Source organism: Triticum dicoccoides, chromosome 3A, assembly GCF_002162155.2.
Source record: "Triticum dicoccoides isolate Atlit2015 ecotype Zavitan chromosome 3A, WEW_v2.0, whole genome shotgun sequence".
Taxonomy (NCBI): domain Eukaryota; kingdom Viridiplantae; phylum Streptophyta; class Magnoliopsida; order Poales; family Poaceae; genus Triticum; species Triticum dicoccoides.
Window position 1 is genome coordinate 454271204 of NC_041384.1, and position 21296 is coordinate 454292499.

The 21296-nt window shown below is 44.8% G+C and overlaps 1 long non-coding RNA gene across 1 annotated transcript; it reads left to right on the plus strand.

Moving 5' to 3' along the window:
• The first annotated feature begins 6 nt into the window (after window positions 1-6).
• Window positions 7-17967, plus strand: LOC119268533. Its single transcript, XR_005133214.1, has 7 exons — window positions 7-955; window positions 1037-1492; window positions 16214-16484; window positions 16559-16763; window positions 16846-17152; window positions 17226-17321; window positions 17402-17967. It is a non-coding gene; the product is annotated as an uncharacterized LOC119268533 (long non-coding RNA).
• The last annotated feature ends 3329 nt before the right edge of the window (window positions 17968-21296 follow it).

A 21296-nucleotide genomic window follows, 5' to 3' on the forward strand; every position in this document is an offset into this window, starting at 1 on the left:
ACGAAATTACTGTTCTGATCTTAACATTTATAGTCACAAACTGAACTTGACGTGAAAGTATTTCGTGATTTGACTCTTTTAGAAACGCCAGAGCCCGTGGCGTTTCCACCCAACATAGAAACGCCGAACAAGCTAGTGTTCCTTGCCAACACGAAAACACCAAGACAACTAGCGTTTCTGCCCTGGCCCACAGTCAGTCCGAACCCGCTGTTTTCGCTGATCTTGCATTTCTGAACTGGATTAAGTAACGCGCACGGGCCGCGCGGGCCTAACCCAGCCCACTTGCAGTCCCAGTCCCGGTCGGGCAGTTTCTTCAGGGACGAACTGGCGGCCGCCCCCTCCCTCTTCTTCACCAAATCTCCCCGCCCCCTCCCTCTTCTTCACCAAATCTCCCCCAGATCTGCTATTTTGATCATCAAAACGAGTAGATCGGAGCATCCCCGAGTTGCTTGAGATATTCTCTTCCCAATCCTCCATTTATTTTCAGTCAAGATTGGCTATTGTAGATGCATTTTTTCAAACATGGTGGAACCCTAAGATGAGTTATTAGTGATGTGTTTGATGAATATTTTGGTTACATTATGTTTAGAAAGAAGACGTATACTCCTTGTGTTGAAGTATTCTTAGTTAACTTGTTTAGTATTGGATTTAGAGAGAGACCATTTTTTGGATTAGGTTGAACCTATTATTTGTTAATAATTAGTTGTGATAGATTCTTTATGATAAAATAGGTTGAAAAGAATTGGTGTTGGTAATGTCGTTCGTGATTTGTATATTTGGGATAATTTGTAGTAGTTCTCACACGATTTTGTATATGATGTGGTCATAATTTTAAGCATATATCATAACAAATCCATTGACCTTATTTTGTAAGATGTTTGAGCCGGATAAATATCCCGGCCTTGATGATTATTACGAGGAGAAGCATTGTGTTGTGCTAGTGGAAAGAGGGGAGGTAATTATGTATCTACATTGTTGATTCTCGTATTGTGAGTAGTTTAGAGAAGTATATAAATTGTGTGTGTGCTTTTTGTAGGTTCCTCCAGTACTTCGTTTGAGAGGCCATAACCCACGCGAGTCCCTGAAGTATGACCGTCGCTACGAGCTTTATTTTAGAAGAATGGATCTTCTCCGGTTTGTGCTCAACTTTAAAGGAACACCACCATGCATGGCTGAACTCGACAGCCATTACCGCCCTTATGGACCGTTGGAGGCCGGAGACGCACTCTTTTCACCTTGCTCTTGTTGAGATGACCGTCGCTTTGGAGGATATTGCGATGATCTCCGGTCTTCCGATCGAGGGCATGGCTCTTACCGGGAAGGTGAGGTCTGAGGGGTGGCGACAAAGGGTTGCAGGTTTGGTTGGTGTTGAACCTCCCCCGTGGATTCATGAAACAAAGAAGGATCCTAGGCCATCTGGTGTTTTGTTCTCTTGGCTACAAGAACATTTTTATGAGTGCCCAGAGAATGCCAGTCCGGCTGTTGTGCAGAGGTACGCCAGGGCTTACTTATGGAATCTTTTGACCCAAGTGGTGTTTCCTGACGGCACGGGAGACACAGCCTCATGGATGTTCTTGGACCCTCTTCGTAATTGGGATGTTAAGTGGAGTTGGGGGTCGGCGGCACTAGCTGAAAGTGCGTTATATCGACTAGAGGGGGGTGAATAGGCAATTTTTATGAAAGTCTTCAAAACGTGGAAGTTATGAAGACAAACGATAGAAATAAATCTATTACCATGCAGCGGAAGGTAGACTACACTAGGCAAGCCATAGTCAAGTATTCAATGAAGTGAAAGCACAATGACTTAATAGCAGTAATGTAGTAAGGATCAGGTAGGAAGATATTATGAAGCCATACAGAACATGCAGTCACTCAGTGAAGACAAAAGATAGTGCAAACATACAATGACTTCACAAGGAGCAACATTAAGTAAAGGGAAGGGAAGATGAAACCAGTGACTCGTTGAAGACAATGATTTGTTGGACCAGTTCCAGTTGCTGTGACAACTGTACGTCTGGTTGGGGCGGCTAGGTATTTAAACCTTAGGACACACAGTCCCGGACACCCAGTCCTGAACACGCAGCTCAGGACACCCAGTCCTCGTCGTATTCCCCTTGAGCTAAGGTCACACAGACCTCGCCCAATCACTCTGGTAAGTCTTCAAGGTAGACTCCCAAACCTTCACAGACTTCGTTCACCGGCAATCCACAATGTCTCTTGGATGCTCAGAACGTGGCGCCTAACCGGCTGGAGGATGCACAGTCCTCAAGTGTAATAAGTCTTCAGATCACACAGACAAGAAGACTTAAGTGATGCCCAATTCTCTCTGGCTCTGGGTGGTTAGGGCTTTATCCTCGCAAGGAATTCTCTCTCAAAGGATTCGAGGTGGGTTGCTCTCAAACGACAAAAGCCGTACTCTCAATCTGAGCAGCCCACCGTTTATGGTTGTAGGGGGTGGGCTATTTATAGCCACTTGGCAATCCGACCTGATTTGTCCGAAATGACCCTGGGTCACTAAGGAACTGACACGTGTTCCAACGGTCAGATTTCAAACTCACACGACAACTTTACTTGGGCTACAAGCAAAGCTAACTTGTCCGACTCTGGACAAGATTCGCTCTCATAGTCTTCACTCAAAGACATAGGTTTTGTTTAGGCATCACTTCAGTCAGTCTGACTGGTTCTCTTGGACCCCACTTAACAGTACAGTGGTTCCTATAACTCAACACAAAAGAAAAAAAAACTACGAAAGATCTAAGTCTTCGAGCTCCATAGGCTTCATGTGGTGTCTTCTCTTGTCATAGTCTTCTGTGAATATCTTCATATACCACCTTTGACTTCAATGTCTTCATACATTTTTAGGGGTCATCTCTGGTAGGAAAACCGAATCAATGAGGGACTTCTACCTGTGTTATCCTGCAATTCTCACAAACACATTAGTCCCTCAACTAGGTTTGTCGTCAATACTCCAAAACCAACTAGGGGTGGCACTAGATGCACTTACAATCTCCCCCTTTTTGGTGATTGATGACAAACTAGTTGAAGTTTTCAACGGGGAATATAATCTGTGAAATTGTAAAGGATAAGGAATTGTCTTCATAAGTTGCAAGGGCTCCCCCTGAAGATGTGCATATAGGTAATTTGCTTTTGGAATGCAAATGCACATGGCAGGTTGTACTTGTGGAGATCCACTTCAACTTATGATGACAATCCACTATGCATGTGAAAGTATATGAAGATAATGACATGCATAATGGAAAATGGACGTCTGCAGAATGATCTAAGTGCGGAATTTATCGTCGCACATGCGGAATTTATCATCGCAAAACAAAGTGGCAGATAAGTAGCACACGACCATTGAGTTTAAGTGTTACAACTCAAAGAACCAAATGTAGCAAAACGAGAGTTGTAAGCACGAAGCAAAATATAAAGCACCCGCCCATATGGACCCGCTTGAAGACTATCAACCTCATATGCTTCTCCCCCTTTTGTCAGTAAGGACCAAAAAGGTTTGAAGACATAGAGCATCTACTCGTTCCCATGCGGAGTAGGTGAAGTAGCAGGGTCGTTGGTGGTGTTTGGCGGTGCTGAAGAGCTTGGAGCAGAGTTGACGCGTGCTGAAGGAGGTGGTGGTGAAGTAGCATCATTTTCATCCTCGATAACTCTGGTAGTCACTGTTGCAGCAGATGAAGAGAACTCAAAGTCTTCAAGGGGTGGAGTTCCTAGCAGCACAGCTCTTCGAGGAGGTGTGGAGTCAAACTTGAATCGCTTGGTGAAGCCATCCTCTTGGAGATCATCTTCAGAACACATCATCGTTAGCCCTTTCCATGTACGGCGACAGGTTTCATGGGCAACGAAAGCATTCTTGGTGGCAAGATTGCGAATGCGATTAACTTCCACCAAGAGGCTTTTCATCTGACGCTTCAGCCAGTCATGATGCCTATCCTGTTTCTGATGAAGAGCCACAAGAAGCTCTCGGTCGTTGAGAACACGAGTGCGCTTCTTGGGTCTTGGAGCAGTTGTACTATCAGTTGCTTCAGTAGACGCAGGGTGTGGTGCACGTGTAGTGCCAGCCAAAGGATACACCCGAGTGACTGCTTCAACTCCTTCAATATTCTGTGAGAAACTCTGATGCTCTGCATTATGAAGACTTAGAGGTTCCTTTGCAGGCTCAGGATAGATGGCTTCAGTAGAGATATCCACATCAGGCAGAAAAATCCTATGATTGCGAGTAGATGGCTGATATGAGATATCGGAGTGAAGTTTAATTAGCCGCATTACCCATGGGGCGTAGAACTTCAAGCCAAACAGATCAGAGCCCGATGCAGCAAGTTGGTGGATGAATAAGTCCCGTGCATTGAAGCATTTTCCATGAAGAATATAGAAGACCAAAGTCTTCATTGCACCCTCAAGCTTGGCATTTGGAGAGTGCCCTTTGATGGGTCAGAGAGTTTGCCTTATGATGTGATAGATGGTTCGTGGCAGATACTCAAGGTCTTCAACGAAGAACTCTGTTGGATAAGCAGCATCTTGGGGCAATGGCTTCATCATGCTGAGCATCTGACTCATATCAGGTTCCGGCCTCTTAAAGATGCTCTCAATAGCTTCACTATGCAGCTGACAGCCATGCTCGTAGAGATCGCCAGGAGTGGGCAAACCAGTGAGCTCATTGATGTCAAATGCATTAGCTTCGTGATGAACATTTCCGGTCATCCACTCCAGGATCCAAGTCTTCGGATCTCTGCTGTACCCGCGGATATGAAGTGTGGCATAGAATTGGAGCAGCAACTCTTCATTCCAATGCTCTTGGTCAGTAACGAACGGCAGCAGTCCAACTTCCTTGAAGCAATCCAAAGCTTCTTCCAGACAAGGCAGACCAGCTATGGCTTCAATGTCAAGGCGCTTGTGTGGAAGATGCGACCTTGGTTGTAAAGAATGCATGAGTAATAGCTTCGCTGAGGATAGCTCCAGAACCGATCAGATGATATCCTTTCCCTTGAGTAGGGGTTCCTGGAGCTATCGAAGAATGTGTTGTCTGCCCTGAAGCCATTGATATTGAAGGAGCCAGGTGCTGATGCAGGACCTGGGAACCTTGGCAATCTTGGGATTGGCTTCTGTACCTGAGGCCTGTGCTCAACATGATAGTCGAACTGTGGACCGGCAGCAGACTCAGGAACAGAAGTGACGGGATCAGTGGCTTCGTTGTCTTCTTTTTCCGTTGGGGAGGGCTCCACATTAGCTTCATTGGTGGTTGTGGCAGCCGCAAGATTTTCAAGCACGTTCTCCTTGAGAACTGCTTCTTGGTGGGACAGTGGAGTGGGAACTTGTGGGACTTCATCTTCCGCGGCTGATGCAGCCGGATTGTCTTCAGCGGAGACTTGAGGCCTTGGACCTTTGCGAAGCCTGCGCAACGGGGGCGACGCCTGTGGAGTTTGAGTGGGTTGGGCCTCATAGTCTTCTTCCTATTGTGGGCGATCCGCCCATGAAGCATCCTGTGCAATTGGCGTCAGTGGACGACCAATGCTGATGAGTTCGCTGTTCTGAGGAAGGACTGCACCATCTTCTGCATTGTCATGTTGACCAATGTCTTCAGCAGCGATGGGATCAGCTACTGGAAAGTCTTCAGCTTCATGAGCCTCTGTGGAAGCAGGCTCATGGATGGTCAGTTGGCGTTCATGGCGTTCAGCTTCAGGATAGACCATAGAAATGGGTTCAACTATTAAGGGCTCTGTGGAAGCAGCCCGATCTTTCTTGGTCTTCCTCTTTTTCTTGGAGGGGATAGTTGGAGAGGCTTCAGAATGTTTTATCTTCCTGGCTTCAGCCTCAGCAGTCCTTATCTTCTTGAGCTCTGAAGCGGTTGACTGGCTTTTTGGCTTCGAGCCAGTCAGTCTAGTTGGGAAGACAATCGGAACTGCTTCCTGCCGTGGTGCGTCAGGTTCAGCCGTAGCAGGCTTCTTCTTCTTTGCGGTCATCCTGGGGTCGATGCCAGGACGCCCAAGGGCCTTGCGCTTCTCAGCCTCATTGTAGGCTTGCACACATCTGTCAGTCAGAGTCTTCATGCGCTCACGCAAACCCTGAGCTTCTGCACGTTTTTTTACAAAGGCTTCCTTGAGCTCGTGCATCATACTCTTGAAGTTCTTCACTTCCTGCACGCTGAGCTTGGCCATATGCTTCTTGAACTGAGCCTTTTCATAGTCAATCTTTTGCTTCAGTTCAACAATGCGCTGGGCAATAGCGAGTTCTGAAGCAATGGCGCCTTGGAAGGCGACACTGAGGCCAATTGGTAGCTGCAGATCTTCAAAGCTGATGTTTGGCGTGTCAAACCACTCGTCAATGAAGTTGTGGATGATGGTCACATCAAAGAGAGGCAGATCATTGAAGATTTCTGCTTCTTCTTTGCTCTTGATGAGTTGCTCAAGAGCGTCATCTGCTAGATCTTCATCACTTGACAGATCAATGTCGTCATTGCGCAGAATGGCAGTAGCGGTTAGCTCTTGTCCGGTGTGAGGCAGAGGCATCTTGACTTTCTGGGGCTTGGAGATGCGAGATAAGTCTTCGGACTGCACACTGTCTTCAGGAGGTGCAGTTGCCAGTGGCTTCGCCCTTGAGATTTTTGGTGAGGGGGCAGGCTTTGAAGCTTTAGGCTTCTTCATCTTCTTTGTCTTCGGCGCTGCAGGAGCTTCTTCTGATTCAGCGTCAGCTGCAGGCTCATTCACTGCAGTCCCTTGAACTAAGATGCGGGTGATGAGGCCTTCAAGGTTGTAGAAAGGACCGATGACATTGGGTTCTGCATCTCGTGTGCCATCTGCCCTTGGTGCTGAGGGACCAGGGTTGAAGTCTAACCCCAAAGTCTTCTTGTTCTGCTTCGCTGAGTTTTGGGCAAACTGGAAGTTGCGCTTGAACAGATTGTCGTCATGACACCATAGTAGTGACGATGGGTGTGCATCAGCAGGCTGTGGCCCACGGACCATGCAGGGATAGAAGCCTTGTTCAATGGCTTCATCTCTGGACCTGGGCAGAAGATTCTTGTATAGGATGTCTCCCCATGGTCTCTTGATGGCATTTTTCTCAGCATATTCCTGGGTTACAAATCGGTATTTGAACCATTGTTCTGCCCAATATCTTCGAATCCATTGGATTTGGGTCTTGCGCTAATTGTAATCCTCTTCAGGATCTGTCTTGTACAGTTCTGAGAGTTCATCTGGCAGATCTCTGGATGTTTCTCCATGACGCTTTCTGCCACCCTTCCTTGCTGCTTTCTCTGAAGCCATAAACTTTAACTTGAAAGGCTTCAACACGTTCAAAGGCTTCAAAGGTTTTCGCTTGCTGGACCAACAGGAACTGGCTTCGGGAGAATTAATGTGATGCTATAAGAATTCTGCAAATGAATGCAGACTATGAGAGCCAAAGAATTCTCCCACGGACATGTACCTGTAATAGCATTAAGGTGCGAGGGAACGGGAAGAGGTCATATGCATTCTCAGAAGATTTTGAAGATAAATCAGTTTAGAAGACATTGACCTCATTTTGCGAAGACATTCACTCATAGATAAGGAGTTGGTTCCAGATTTGTACGAATCCACAGATCAGTACAAGTGAGGAATCTAACTACTTTGTGAAGCATAAGTGAATATACTAGGCATGTTATGAGATGCAGTATGAGAGAGATCTAACTTGTGTGAATAGAAACTGCTTGTGGTAGAAAGTGACAAATCCATAGGATCAATGGTGCTGTAAAAAGGAAGTTTTATTTACCACACTAAGAACTGCTAGACGAAGTGGAAGATGAGGCCGAGCAGTTCGATCTTTCATGCCCTAACTTGGCGACGGAGGACACCTATGGCAACGTCGGAGAGGACGATGTCCGCGGTCGGCGTGAAGACGACGTCGGAGAGGTTGCGGCAGCGAAGCGCTTCGTCGCCGGCGTCGTTGAGGGCTAGCGGTGGCGCTAGGGTTCGTGTGAGAGTGGAAGAAGAGATAATGACCGCTGTGAAGTGTGTATTTATAGGTACATGGGCGGCACTGCGCTATTACACAGGTGCCCCTGACGATTCGCATCTGAGGAACACGTGGCCATTATGCGGAATTTTGGGGTTTGTTCCACGTCCCACGCATGCCTTGATTGTCGGGTGGTCGTTCCTACTTCATGTGGATGAATGAGCATTGAAAACAGACTTAATGGTTGTCTCTGTATCTTCTGCTGACAAGGACGCAGAGAAGACATTCGACAGTTTCAATAGAATGCATATGATTTGGAGAGATAGAATTTGAGATAGAAAGCATAGAGAGGTTAGGGTCCGATCACATTCACTTAGTTCAAAAGATTCAACAATGAAGACATAGCTATAAGTGAATGCTGTAGAGGATAGAACACTAATATATATATATATATATATATATATATATATATATAATCAACATAGTGAAGATAATCATGAAGATATGTTGAGATCGAAGCCAAACCAAATGTGAAGACATTGCAAGGTAACGCCATGAGTGAAACACTTCAAAATAGAACATTTGGTGGTGGCGTTACCCACCATATAGGAAGTATTAGACCCAGACACGGCGCACAATTATCGTGGCACTCCGAAGTCAAATTCCACATTAATGTATTCATACTTAGAATGTATGTCTTCATTGATTGAAGATATACTTTACTTCGTGTGTTGCACATCTAAGTCATCAATATGCATAAGGGTTAGGATGTGTGCCTGATCACAGGACATTTGAGCATTCCAGGATATTTAGCTCACACCGTAACTTGCAAAATCTCTTCTCATCCAAGGGCTTGGTGAAGATATCTGCCAATTGCTCTTCAGTGTTGACGTGTATGATATCAATATCTTCCTTCACAACATGATCTCTGAGAAAGTGATGACGAATTTCAATGTGCTTTGTCTTCGAGTGCTGAACTGGGTTGTTGGCAATCTTGATGGCGCTTTCGTTGTCGCAGTAAAGTGGCACTTGCTTCAGATGAATGCCATAGTCCTTGAGTGTTTGCTTCATCCACAGAAGCTGAGCACAGCAAGATCCAACAGCAATGTATTCAGATTCAGCAGTGGAGAGAGATACACAGTTCTGCTTCTTTGAATACCAACATACAAGTGATCGTCCCAGAAAGTGACATGTGCCTGATGTAGACTTTCGATCAACTTTGTCACCAGCATAATCAGCATCCGAGAATCCAACCAGATCAAACTCTGAGCCCTTTGGATACCATAATCCTAGAGTTGGGGTGTGAGCCAAATATCGAAGAATTCGCTTCACAGCTAAGTGATGCGACTCCTTTGGTGCCGCTTGAAATCGAGCACACATGCAAACACTAAGCATAATATCTGGCCTAGATGCGCATAGATAAAGTAAAGAACCAATCATGGAGCGGTATACCTTTTGATCGAACTCTTTACCATTGTCGTCGGGACCCAGATGATGTTTGGCTGGCATTGGTGTTGTGAAGCCTTTGCAGTCTTGCATACCGAACTTCTTCAGGCAATCTTTGAGATACTTCTCTTGAGATATGAAGATGCCGTTGCGTTGTTGTCGTATTTGAAGACCGAGGAAGAACTTTAGCTCTCCCATCATGGACATCTGATATTGCTCTTGCATCATATATCCAAACTCTTCACTGTACTTCTGATTGGTGCAGCCGAAGATAATGCCATCCACATATATTTGGCACACAAATAGTTCACCATCATATGTCTTCGTGAAGAGAGTGGGGCCTAGGGAACCAGGTATGAAGCCTTTGCTCTTCAGGAAGTATTTGAGTGTGTCATACCAGGCCCGAGGGGCTTGTTTGAGGCCATACAGTGCCTTGTTGAGCTTGTATACCATGTCAGGATGTTTTGGATCTTCAAAGCCAGGCGGTTGTGCAACATACACTTCTTCAATCTTGCCATTGAGAAAAGCACTCTTCACATCCATTTGATATAGAAGTATGTTGTGATGATTTGCATAGGCCAGCAGTATGCGTATGGCTTCAAGTCTAGCCATAGGAGCAAATATTTCATCGAAGTCAATGCCTTCCACTTGAGTATATCCTTGAGCAACGAGACGAGCTTTGTTTCTGACAACTTGACCATGCTCATCTTGCTTGTTGCGGTATATCCATTTGGGGCCTATTATATTGTGCTTCCATGGATCAGGACGCTTAATTAGTTCCCATACATTATTCAGCTCAAACTGTTGAAGCTCTTCTTACATAGCTTGAATCCATTCAGGTTCCATGAAGACTTCTTCAACTTTCTTGGGTTCTGTTATTGAGACGAATGCGAAGTGCCCACAGAAATTTGCTAGCTGAGTTGCCCTTGAACGAGTGAGTGGACTGGGTGCATTGATGCTATCAATTATTCTTTCAATCTGCACTTCATTGGCAACGCGAGGATGTACAGGGCGAAGACTTTGCTCTTGCTGATCATTGTCATTGTTAGAAGGAATGTCTTCAGGCTGTGCATTGTCTTCATGTTGATCAGGTGCTGAGATGATAAGTTCTTCTTCAGGATGAGCTTCAGAAGGTATAATTTCTCCAGTTCCCATTAGCTTGATTGATTCACTGGATGGAATTTCATCTAGCACAGTTGGCAGTTGCTCTCTTTGTGAACCATTGGTCTCATCGAACCGCACATCCACTGTTTCAACCACTTTGTAATGAAAGAGATTGAAGACTCTATAGGAGTGCGAATCCTTTCCATATCCAAGCATAAAACCCTCATGTGCTTTTGGTGCAAACTTTGAGGTGTGATGTGGGTCCTTGATCCAGCACCTTGCGCCAAATATTCTGAAGTAACTGACATTTGGCTTCTTGCCAGTAAGGAGCTCATAAGATGTCTTGTTCAGAAGCTTGTGAAGATAAACACGATTGATTGTAAGGCATGCAGTATCAATGGCTTCAGGCCAAAATTTTCTTGGGGTCTTGTATTCATCTAGCATCGTTCTGGCCATCTCAATGAGTGTTCTGTTCTTGCGTTCGATGACCCCATTCTGCTGTGGCGTGTACGGGGCTGAGAATTCATGTGTGATGCCCAAGATATCAAGATATGTATCAAGGCTAGTGTTCTTGAATTCAGTGCCATTGTCACTTCTGATATGCTTTATCTTGGCGCCATAGTTGTTCATTGCTCGATTGGCGAAGCGTCTGAAGACATCCTGCACTTCAGTCTTGTAAAGGATTATGTGCACCCAAGTATATCTAGAATAATCATCAACAATGACAAAGCCATAGAGACAAGCAGTAGTAGTAAGAGTTGAGTAATGAGTGGGACCGAAAAGATCCATGTGAAGCAGTTCGAAGGGTCGAGTAGTGGTCATGATTGTCTTCGAAGGATGTTTGGCCCTCGTAATCTTCCCTGCTTCGCAGGCACCGCATAAGTGGTCTTTCTTGAACTTGACGCCCTCGATGCCTATGACATGCTTCTTCTTTGCAAGGGTGTGGAGGTTCCTCATGCCAGCATGCCCAAGCCTCCGATGCCAGAGCCAACATTCTGAAGCTTTTGCTAGAAGACATAGGGCAAGCTGTGGTCCTGCTGAGAAATCTACTACGTACAGATCATCTTTTCGATACCCTTGAAACACTAGAGACTTGTCAGATTCCATTAGTACAAGGCAACGATATTTTCCAAATATTACGATCATGTTCAAATCGCAAAGCATTGAGACAGACATTAAGTTGAAGCCAAGGGATTCAACAAACATGACTTTGTCCATGTGTTGATCCCTTGAGATTGCAACTCTACCTAGACCCAATACCTTACTTTTACCAGTGTTAGCAAATGTGATGTGGCTCTTGTCGGATGGACGTAAGGTTGAGTCCATAAGAAGACTTCTTTTGCCAGTCATGTGATTTGTACACCCACTATCAATAATCCATTCTGAAGATGCTGGTGTCGTACCCTACAGTGCAGTTAGGGGGATAGGCTTCACCAAGAGCATTGTGAAGCAAAAACATTTGACGAACCAATGGGTTATGAAAGCTTAGATCCAGATTAGGACTAATAGGGAGAGTAGCAAGCGATTCAGGAACGAAGTACATAGTAAGACCATTCGGGCATTTGATCTTGCGCCCTACAAGATGTTTAAGGTCCCCAGCAATGGTGTTAGACGATTTTGGTTTTCTGCTGGAGACCTTTCCCTGCAAAAGAGAGTTAAGCTTTCTTAGCCACCCACATCTTCAAGGGTGGCTGAGAAGCAATAAGTCTAAGTGCAGCATCTGAGAATTTTGGCTTTGGAGCCCTAGCAAACAGTCTTGCAGGCAGACAATAGTACTCATAAGAATAAACAGAATAGTTCTTGGTCTTATGAACATGGCAGTTTGATGAACCGCTCTCATATTCATATGCCTGAGTATGGTTTCCCTGCAAAACATTTGCGTTAGTGCGACTTAGGTGAGTCCTCTGTCTGTATGAAGCCTTTGGACTGTATGAAGCCTTTGGTCTGAGGTTTGTCTTCTTCACGTGAGGTGTCATGATGACATTCACAGGAAGATTCTCCAGACACCTTTTCGGAGCCCAGATCTTCTTCATAGGCGGTCCATTCCTGCAGTTAGTACCAATGTACCCGGCAAACACTTCACCATTCTGATTCTTAAACAGTATATAGTTTGCATCAAAGGATTCATCAATGATAATAGGGTTAGCACAGGTGAAGCCAGATAGATTGGATGGGTCTGCTGAAGGTTCCTTTACAGCAACCCACATGGTTTTGGGGTACTACTTAGGTTTCCAGTAAGAGCCATCAGCATTCATTTTCCTTACGAACCCAACACCCTCTTTCCTCGGGTTTCGGTTCAGAATCTGCTTTTTGAGGACATCACATAGTGTCTGATGCCCTTTAAGACTTTTGTACAACCCTATTTCAAGCAATGTCTTCAACCTAGCATTCTCATCAGCAATAGCAGATGTATCCTCAGCAGAGGGGTTAGTTACCACATCAACAGTTGAAGATATTGCAACAGTAGTAGCAGTAGAACATTCAGCAACAGAAGTAGCATTATCACGCTCAATGCATTTAAGACATGGTGGTTCAAATCCTTCCTGAGCGGGACTGATCTGTTTGGAGTGAAGTGACTCATTTTCCTTTTGAAGATCTTCATGAACCGCTCTCAATTTCTCAAGATCTTGCTTCCTTTGAAGATAATCATAGGAAAGCTTTTCATGAGTTGTTGAGAGAGTTTCATGACGACTTTCAAGTTCCTGATACTTAACGTGAAGATTTTTTATGTCTTCAATTAAGGATTCAGATCGAGTCATTTCAGCACCTAACAGATCATCGCTTCTGTCTAACAGTTTTTGAATATGTTCCATAGCTTTCTATTGTTCAGTTGCAATTTTAGCAAGTGTTTTGTAGCTGGGTTTTGAATCACAATCAGAGTCATCGTCACTAGATGTTTGATAGTGAGTAGTGCGTGTGTTTACCTTGGCACTGCGTGCCATGAAGCAGTAGGTAGAAGCGGAGTAGTCCTTGTCAATTGCATCGGTGTCGGTGACGAGGTCATTGTCTTCAGTATTGAAGATGGACTTGGCAACGTATGCTGTAGCCAGACTTGCGACGCCTGAATCGGACTCCTCCTCAGACTTCACCTCTGCCTCCTCAGAAGCGGACTCCTCCTCTGAGTCCATTTCCTTGCCAACAAACGCACATGCCTTGCCAGATGAGCTCTTCTTGTGTGATGAAGACTTTGAGGAAGACTTGGACGAAGACTTTGAGTATTTCTTCTTCTTCTTGTCGTCAGAGTCATATTCCTTGCTCTTCTTCTTCTTTTTGTTCTCATTGTCCCACTGTGGACACTCAGAGATGAAGTGGCCAGGTTTCTTGCACTTGTGACATGTTTTCTTCTTGTAGTCGTGAGCAGAAGCTTCATCATTCCTTGAGCTTGATTGGGAAGACTTTCTGAAGCCTTTCTTCTTGGTGAATTTTTGGAACTTCTTCACAAGCATAGCAAGTTCTCTTCCAATGTCTTCAGGATCATCAGAACTGCTGTCAGATTCTTCTTCAGATGAGGAGACAGCTTTTGCCTTCAAGGCACGAGTTCGCCCATAGTTCGGACCGTAGATATCTCTTTTTTCAGAAAGCTGAAACTCATGTGTGTTGAGCCTCTCAAGTATGTCAGATGGATCGAGTGTCTTGAAATCAGGACATTCTTGAATCATCAGGGCTAGGATGTCAAACGAACTATCAAGTGATCTCAGTAGTGTCTTGACGACTTCATGTTTGGTGATCTCAGTAGCGCCGAGGGCTTGAAGCTCATTTGTGATGTCAGTGAGTTGGTCAAAAGTGTGCTGGACATTCTCATTGTCATTTCGCTTGATGCGGTTGAAGAGGTTGCGAAGGACACTGATTCTCTGATCTCTCTGGGTTGAGATGCCTTCATTGACCTTGGAGAGCCAGTCCCAGACCAGCTTAGATGTTTTCAAAGCACTCACACGGCCATACTGTCCTTTGGTCAGGTGACCACAGATGATATTCTTGGCAGTAGAGTCCAGTTGAACAAATTTCTTGACGTCAGCAGCAGTGACACCTTCTCCAGCCTTGGGAACGCCGTTTTCGACGACATACCATAGGTCGACATCAATGGCTTCAAGATGCATGCGCATCTTATTCTTCCAGTAGGGATATTCAGTTCCATCGAAGACGGGGCACGTAGCGGAGACTTTAATTATCCCTGTAGTCGACATAGCTAAAACTCCAGGTGGTTAAACCGAATCACATAGAACAAAGGAGCACCTTGCTCTGATACCAATTGAAAGTGCGTTATATCGACTAGAGGGGGGGTGAATAGGCGATTTTTATGAAAGTCTTCAAAACATGGAAGTTATGAAGACAAACGATAGAAATAAACCTATTACCATGCAGCGGAAGGTAGACTACACTAGGCAAGCCATAGTCAAGTATTCAATGAAGTGAAAGCACAATGACTTAATAGCAGCAATGTAGTAAGGATCAGGTAGGAAGATATTATGAAGCCATACAGAACATGCAGTCACTCAGTGAAGACAAAAGATAGTGCAAACATACAATGACTTCACAAGGAGCAACAGTAAGTAAAGGGAAGGGAAGATGAAACCAGTGACTTGTTGAAGACAATGATTTGTTGGACCAGTTCCAGTTGCTGTGACAATTGTACGTCTGGTTGGGGCGGCTAGGTATTTAAACCTTAGGACACACAGTCTCGGACACCCAGTCCTGAACACGCAGCTCAGGACACCCAGTCCTCACCGTATTCCCCTTGAGCTAAGGTCACACAGACCTCGCCCAATCACTCTGGTAAGTCTTCAAGGTAGACTCCCAAACCTTCACAGACTTCATTCACCGGCAATCCACAATGTCTCTTGGATGCTCAGAACGCGACGCCTAACGGCTGGAGGATGCACAGTCCTCAAGTGTAATAAGTCTTCAGATCACACAGACAAGAAGACTTAAGTGATGCCCAATTCTCTCTCGCTCTGGGTGGTTAGGGCTTTATCCTCGCAAGGAATTCTCTCTCAAAGGCTTCGAGGTGGGTTGCTCTCAAACGACAAAAGCCGTACTCTCAATCTAAGCAGCCCATTGTTTATGGTTGTAGGGGGTGGGCTATTTATAGCCACTTGGCAACCCGACCTGATTTGTCCGAAATGACCCTGGGTCACTAAGGAACTGACACGTGTTCCAACGGTCAGATTTCAAACTCACACGGCAACTTTACTTGGGCTACAAGCAAAGCTGACTTGTCCGACTCTGGACAAGATTCGCTCTCATAGTCTTCACTCGAAGACATAGGTTTTGTTTAGGCATCACTTCAGTCAGTCTGACTGGTTCTCTTGGACCCCACTTAACAGTACGGTGGTTCCTATGACTCAACACAAAAGAAAAAGAACTACGAAAGATCTAAGTCTTCGAGCTCCATAGGCTTCATGTGGTGTCTTCTCTTGTCATAGTCTTCAATGTGAATATCTTCATATACCACCTTTGACTTCAATGTCTTCATACATTTTTAGGGGCATCTCTGGTAGGAAAACCGAATCAATGAGGGACTTCTACCTGTGTTATCCTGCAATTCTCACAAACACATTAGTCCCTCAACTAGGTTTGTCATCAATACTCCAAAACCAACTAGGGGTGGCACTAGGTGCACTTACACTAGCCTTCTTGTACCGTCAGGTAATGATAATTTGATGCATTCTCATTATATGAAAGAGATTTTTGCATGTGATTGTTTAATTTGTGTACAAATGTGCAGTTGGACGGAGCATGTATGAGGAGTAAGCCGAAATCTTGTCTTGGTGGTTTTGTTTGGGCCCTACAGATTTGGATGTGGGAGCGTATCCCTGTGGGCCATAACTTCACCGTTGCTCCGGAAGAACCTTGGGAGTGGCCTTTTGACGGGGATGAGGAGCGATAGATATCCCACTATGGCATACACATGGGCTAATGTCCAAGTGTCGAGTATCACCGTCATGGGGCGGTACAAGGCATACATAAGCGAGCTTGACATGCTTACTTACAACCAGGTAATTATCAAATCCCTTGCCATCATTACAGATTTTTGTTGTTGTGCATGAGCTAGTGACATGTTGTGATGTAGGTTAATTGAAGGCCGTACATGGTACTTAGACAATTCTCTTTGAGCAATATGTGTCTTCGTGACCAACATCTTTGGTGTATGTGTTGCCCCATGATATGCTTTTTTTTGCGGTGGAGTGGCATCTTCCACATCATGTTTCGAAGCAATTTGGAGTACAACAACGCACCCTGCCGGAGTATGTTGAGACAAGTGTGGTGCTACATAGGTGAGAGTTTCTTGTACCATATGTTGATCAATGTGTAACCACGAAAAAATGAAAATGATGTTGATACTTCTCATGTTTGTAGGACGAGCCGACAACACAACAAGAATGTCATTAATTGGGAGGATCACCATCTTATGTGGGTGGACATGTGGAATGCTCAGAGGAATGCTTGAGTTGAAGATGATCACACACCTGACAACGACGAGGGGGCATATTTAAGGCATTTGGAGTGGCTTCGCAAATAGTACAGAGTTATCCTTAAGGGTGCTTGGATTCGTGCCGATTGCTTGTAAGTAATGCCAAGTGAGGCTGCTGATGGTGCATTCAACAACTCTATTAGGGAGACCATTGGAGCACACTTAGATTATGGCCCTCTGCATGACCGAGTGGTATGTCTTTTTGTCTCTTTTTTGAACATGTGTTATTTCTTCATGAGTGGTGTGTCACTTAAGTTTTATTCAGGGCACGGAGCTATGGAGATGTATCAATGATAGTAATGTGGTGCTTGGCCGCGCACCTGGTAGAGAAACGAACGTTCTCGTTAGGAGTACTCTACAGGTTAGAGATCCTCTTAATATGAACATGTGTCATGTGAACTATTTTTGCATATTTACATGTCAATGTCTTTGCCTCTGCAGAAGGTTGTGAATCGTTGCCGAACACTAGCCTCTTTACTTTTTTGCCATGGCGGTTCATCCACGGATGTGCGTGCATGTGCTCAATATAGAATGGATGTGCTGTCTTCCGCTCGTCCATCTTCGAGCCAAGCATGTGCTTCTTTCGCTCGTCCATCTTCCAGCCGAGCAGGTGCTTCTTCGAGCCAAGCACGGATTGATGAACAGGAAGATGAAGAGGAGGAGACAGACTACGATGCGGATCCGGACTATGTGGAGCTTGGGGCTTCGCAGATGGAAGATGCTCCACCACCAACTCAACGTTCTCAGCCTTCCGAAGAAGCACGCCGAGTTAGCTCAAGAACCATCCGACGTCCTGGATGGCAGAACACTCCAGAAGGCTACGTCAACAAGGGGAAGATGGCTTCAAAAAGAGGCAAGAAGTGAAGTTCTATATGTGGTGAACTAGAAATGTAGTTAGCGTTTCAGATGGAGCAAACTTGCTAGTTCTATATCTGATGAACTTGTTATGCTTTATGTCTGATGGACTTGTTAGTTCTATGTCAGCAAGACTTGGTAATTATTATGTAAGCTGGATCATGTTAAGTTCGTTGACGAAAATATGTCTCATTGCTATACTGTTGCTGTACTTGGCATTATATTGTGAAAACTGTTGCTGTACCTTTGCTACCTGTGATGGAATGGGCAGCAGGGTTTGCTATGATCTGCAACAGGGCAGAAACGCCAAGGACTTTGGCGTTTATATGTGGCCTGGAAACGCCGGGGGTGGTTGGCGTTTCAGGTGTGAGCGGCAACGTTTCATGTACGTGTCCCAGCCAGCCTCTGTCTTAAAGAAACGCCAAGCCACGCAAGCGTTTCATTTTAGGCCTCCTTTGATCCATAGGATTGAAAAATCATAGGAATAGGAAATTCATAGGAAATGAGATGACATGCATCTCAAATCCTATGCATAGGAATAGAAAATGAGATGCCCTTTGATTCACACCATAGGATTTTTTCCATTGAGTCTAGGCTAATGTTTATTTTCCTATGAAATGTGGAGGATAGGAAGAATTCCTTCATAGAAATAGGATTTCATTCCTACAAACCAAAGAGCTCTAAATGAATTTTTCCTATAAAAATCCTATCCTATGAAAATACTACAAAATTCCTCCAAACCAAAGGAGGCCTTAGGGTGGAAACGCCAGGGACCTTGGCGTTGCCAGCGTACACCACAACGTTTCTTGGAGAAGTTCCAGGCAGCCTCACAACTACTCCATCAGAGATATCCACATTCCTGATGCGGGCCGCCGACATCATGTGTGAGCATGGCCAGTGATACTTACTAGGTCGCTCACAAGTGCAATGTCTTGTCCTAAGAGCCACCTTAAATGAGCGACCATCATATGATTGTCCATCTCTAGTTGTCTCACCTGGCTCATCCACTTGGTATTTCATTTGAACATTATCGAAACAAGTGACTCGCTAGATGGCTGACTTGTCTCTCTGAAACTCCAGCCACTCGGCAACCTTCTTCGGATAAATTTCATTGGGAGGCTTCTCACTATCAGCAATCAACTTGTCGATTTCATCGAAGTGCTTAAAAAATACTCATTTAGCTTGTAAAAGGTATATTCCGCTATTGCCGTCACCGGCAACTGACGGGCACCCTTCAAGACAAAGTTGAAGCACTCAACAAGATTGCTTGTCATGTCACCATATCTCATGCCTCCTTTGTCACATGCCCATGACCACTTGTGTCTTTCATCAATATTCTTTTCTAAGAAATCTTTCCCATCTTTGTTTGCCTTCTCATAGATTTTGTTCAAGCGGGTCGTGAATGACTTAACGGAGAAGGCACACATGCGGAGTTAAGATCCTTGCAAAGATCCTTGTTCTTACAAGCCTTGTAGAAGTTTGCAACGAAGTGCCTCATACACCATCGGTGGTGAAGCCTCGCATGCCCTGGAATATGAATATCCACGGCCTTCAATATGCCTTGGTGCCGATCGGATATGATGCATACCTCCCTATTCGGAGGAATGACCGTGCTCCTAACAAGTCTCATGAACCATTCCCAGTTGTCTTGGTTCTCCACGGAGACCAAAGCAAATGCCACAGGCAACACCTGATCGTTAGCATCATGTGCCATTGCTATCATGAGTGTGTCCTTATATTTCCCTGTCAAGAATGTCCCATCTATAGACAGAACCGGCCACAATGCTCAAAAGCTGCAATGCATGGGCCAAATGTCCAAAAGGCACGACGGAACACTCCTTCAATATCTTGGACATAGTGGTACATTCCTGGGTTTCTATACGACATCGCTCCCAGCAACCTAGGTAGCATGTTGTAAGCCTCTTCCCATCCACCGTACAACATTCTGAGAGCGACTTGCTTGGTCTTCCATGTCTTCCCGTACTTGACCTTATATCCGAACTTATCTTCAATCCAACTCATCAACAACTGCACTTTAATGGTTGGATCCTCGGCTATATGTTTCTGGTATTTATAACCAATGAATTCCGAGGTTAGTTGACGGTGTGTCTTCCGTGCTTCTACGGCCGGCGGTGTGCATTGGTGAATGGCTTTGCAACTAGTTATCTTCCACCAACCATCTTTCGTGAGTCTTCCATTGACTTTACATTTGCATCTTTTTACCTCACATTTCATGGTGTATCGCTTGTTGCAGTCCGAGTGAACAACTATGAAAGGCCTGTGGTGTTTGACAGCATACTCACACAACCACATCCTGAATTCTAGCATGTGCTCGAACATCAAACCTTTCCTCATGTACGACATTGAAATCGCGTCGGGTGTACTACTTGGGAACTGTCTAGCCTCAATTGTCTTGCTCATGCCACCGTCGACTATAGCCTTATCTGCAAGGCTAACATCACAAAACAAGGGAACTTTGTGATCCCTACCGGTAATTTTTGTGTACCACTCTGCTTCTTTCTCAGTCAAGCCATCCTCGTCCAACTCATTCACCGGGCCTTCATCATCCGAGTCATCCACACAAGCATGCTGATAGATAATGTCAGGATCCATGTCCTGATGCCTTACTTCAGCCTCTACGTCACCAACAATGTTATGGTGTCTCTCATACTCTTCTTCGGAGTCATCGCCATCATATTTCAACGGTGCACTACCTTCAAACTCATATTGGGGATACTCATTGGCTTACACTTCAACTTTATGCTCAACAATAGGTGGCACACTACTAACCGGGCTCACATCATCTACTAAGGTTTGGTTCAAGTCAACATGAAAGAGAGGAGCCTTGACCACCTTACTTGCAAAGACTTCGAGTGACTTGACTGTCGAGGATGCAACAACCTCCTTATATGCAACCCAATGCAAGTAGGACTTGATAGGCATTGTCTTCATTCGACACTTGTGTGCCGACCCAACATCATATCTTCCTACTAATTCAACTTGGTCACTTGCATCCACCCACTTTAATCTTATCCGTGTTTCTTCCACAACCTCTTCATAGATAGGAGTCTCAAGAAATATTAACACTTCCTCATACTTGTCAACAATTTCCACATTCATGAATGCCTCTTTGTCAACATAATGAATATTCACAATCTTGTCCATCTTAAAAAATGGTAACATAAGTATAAGAAATGTACAATGCTAAATATACCATATTGCTAATAAAACCCCTAACCCTAACCCTAAATCTTAACATTAGCCATAACCCTAACCCTAAATCTTAACATTAGCCATAACCCACAATAAGGTAGGCTCAACAACATCACAATGCAACACTATTGGAATAACAATACTCAAAACATCACATTATAGATTCATGTTCAAAACTAGGGTTAGGAACAACAAGAACAAATCAATCCAAATGGACAAATCCAACCAATAAAAATTTGTGAGATGAAGGAGGTTACCTCAACGAACG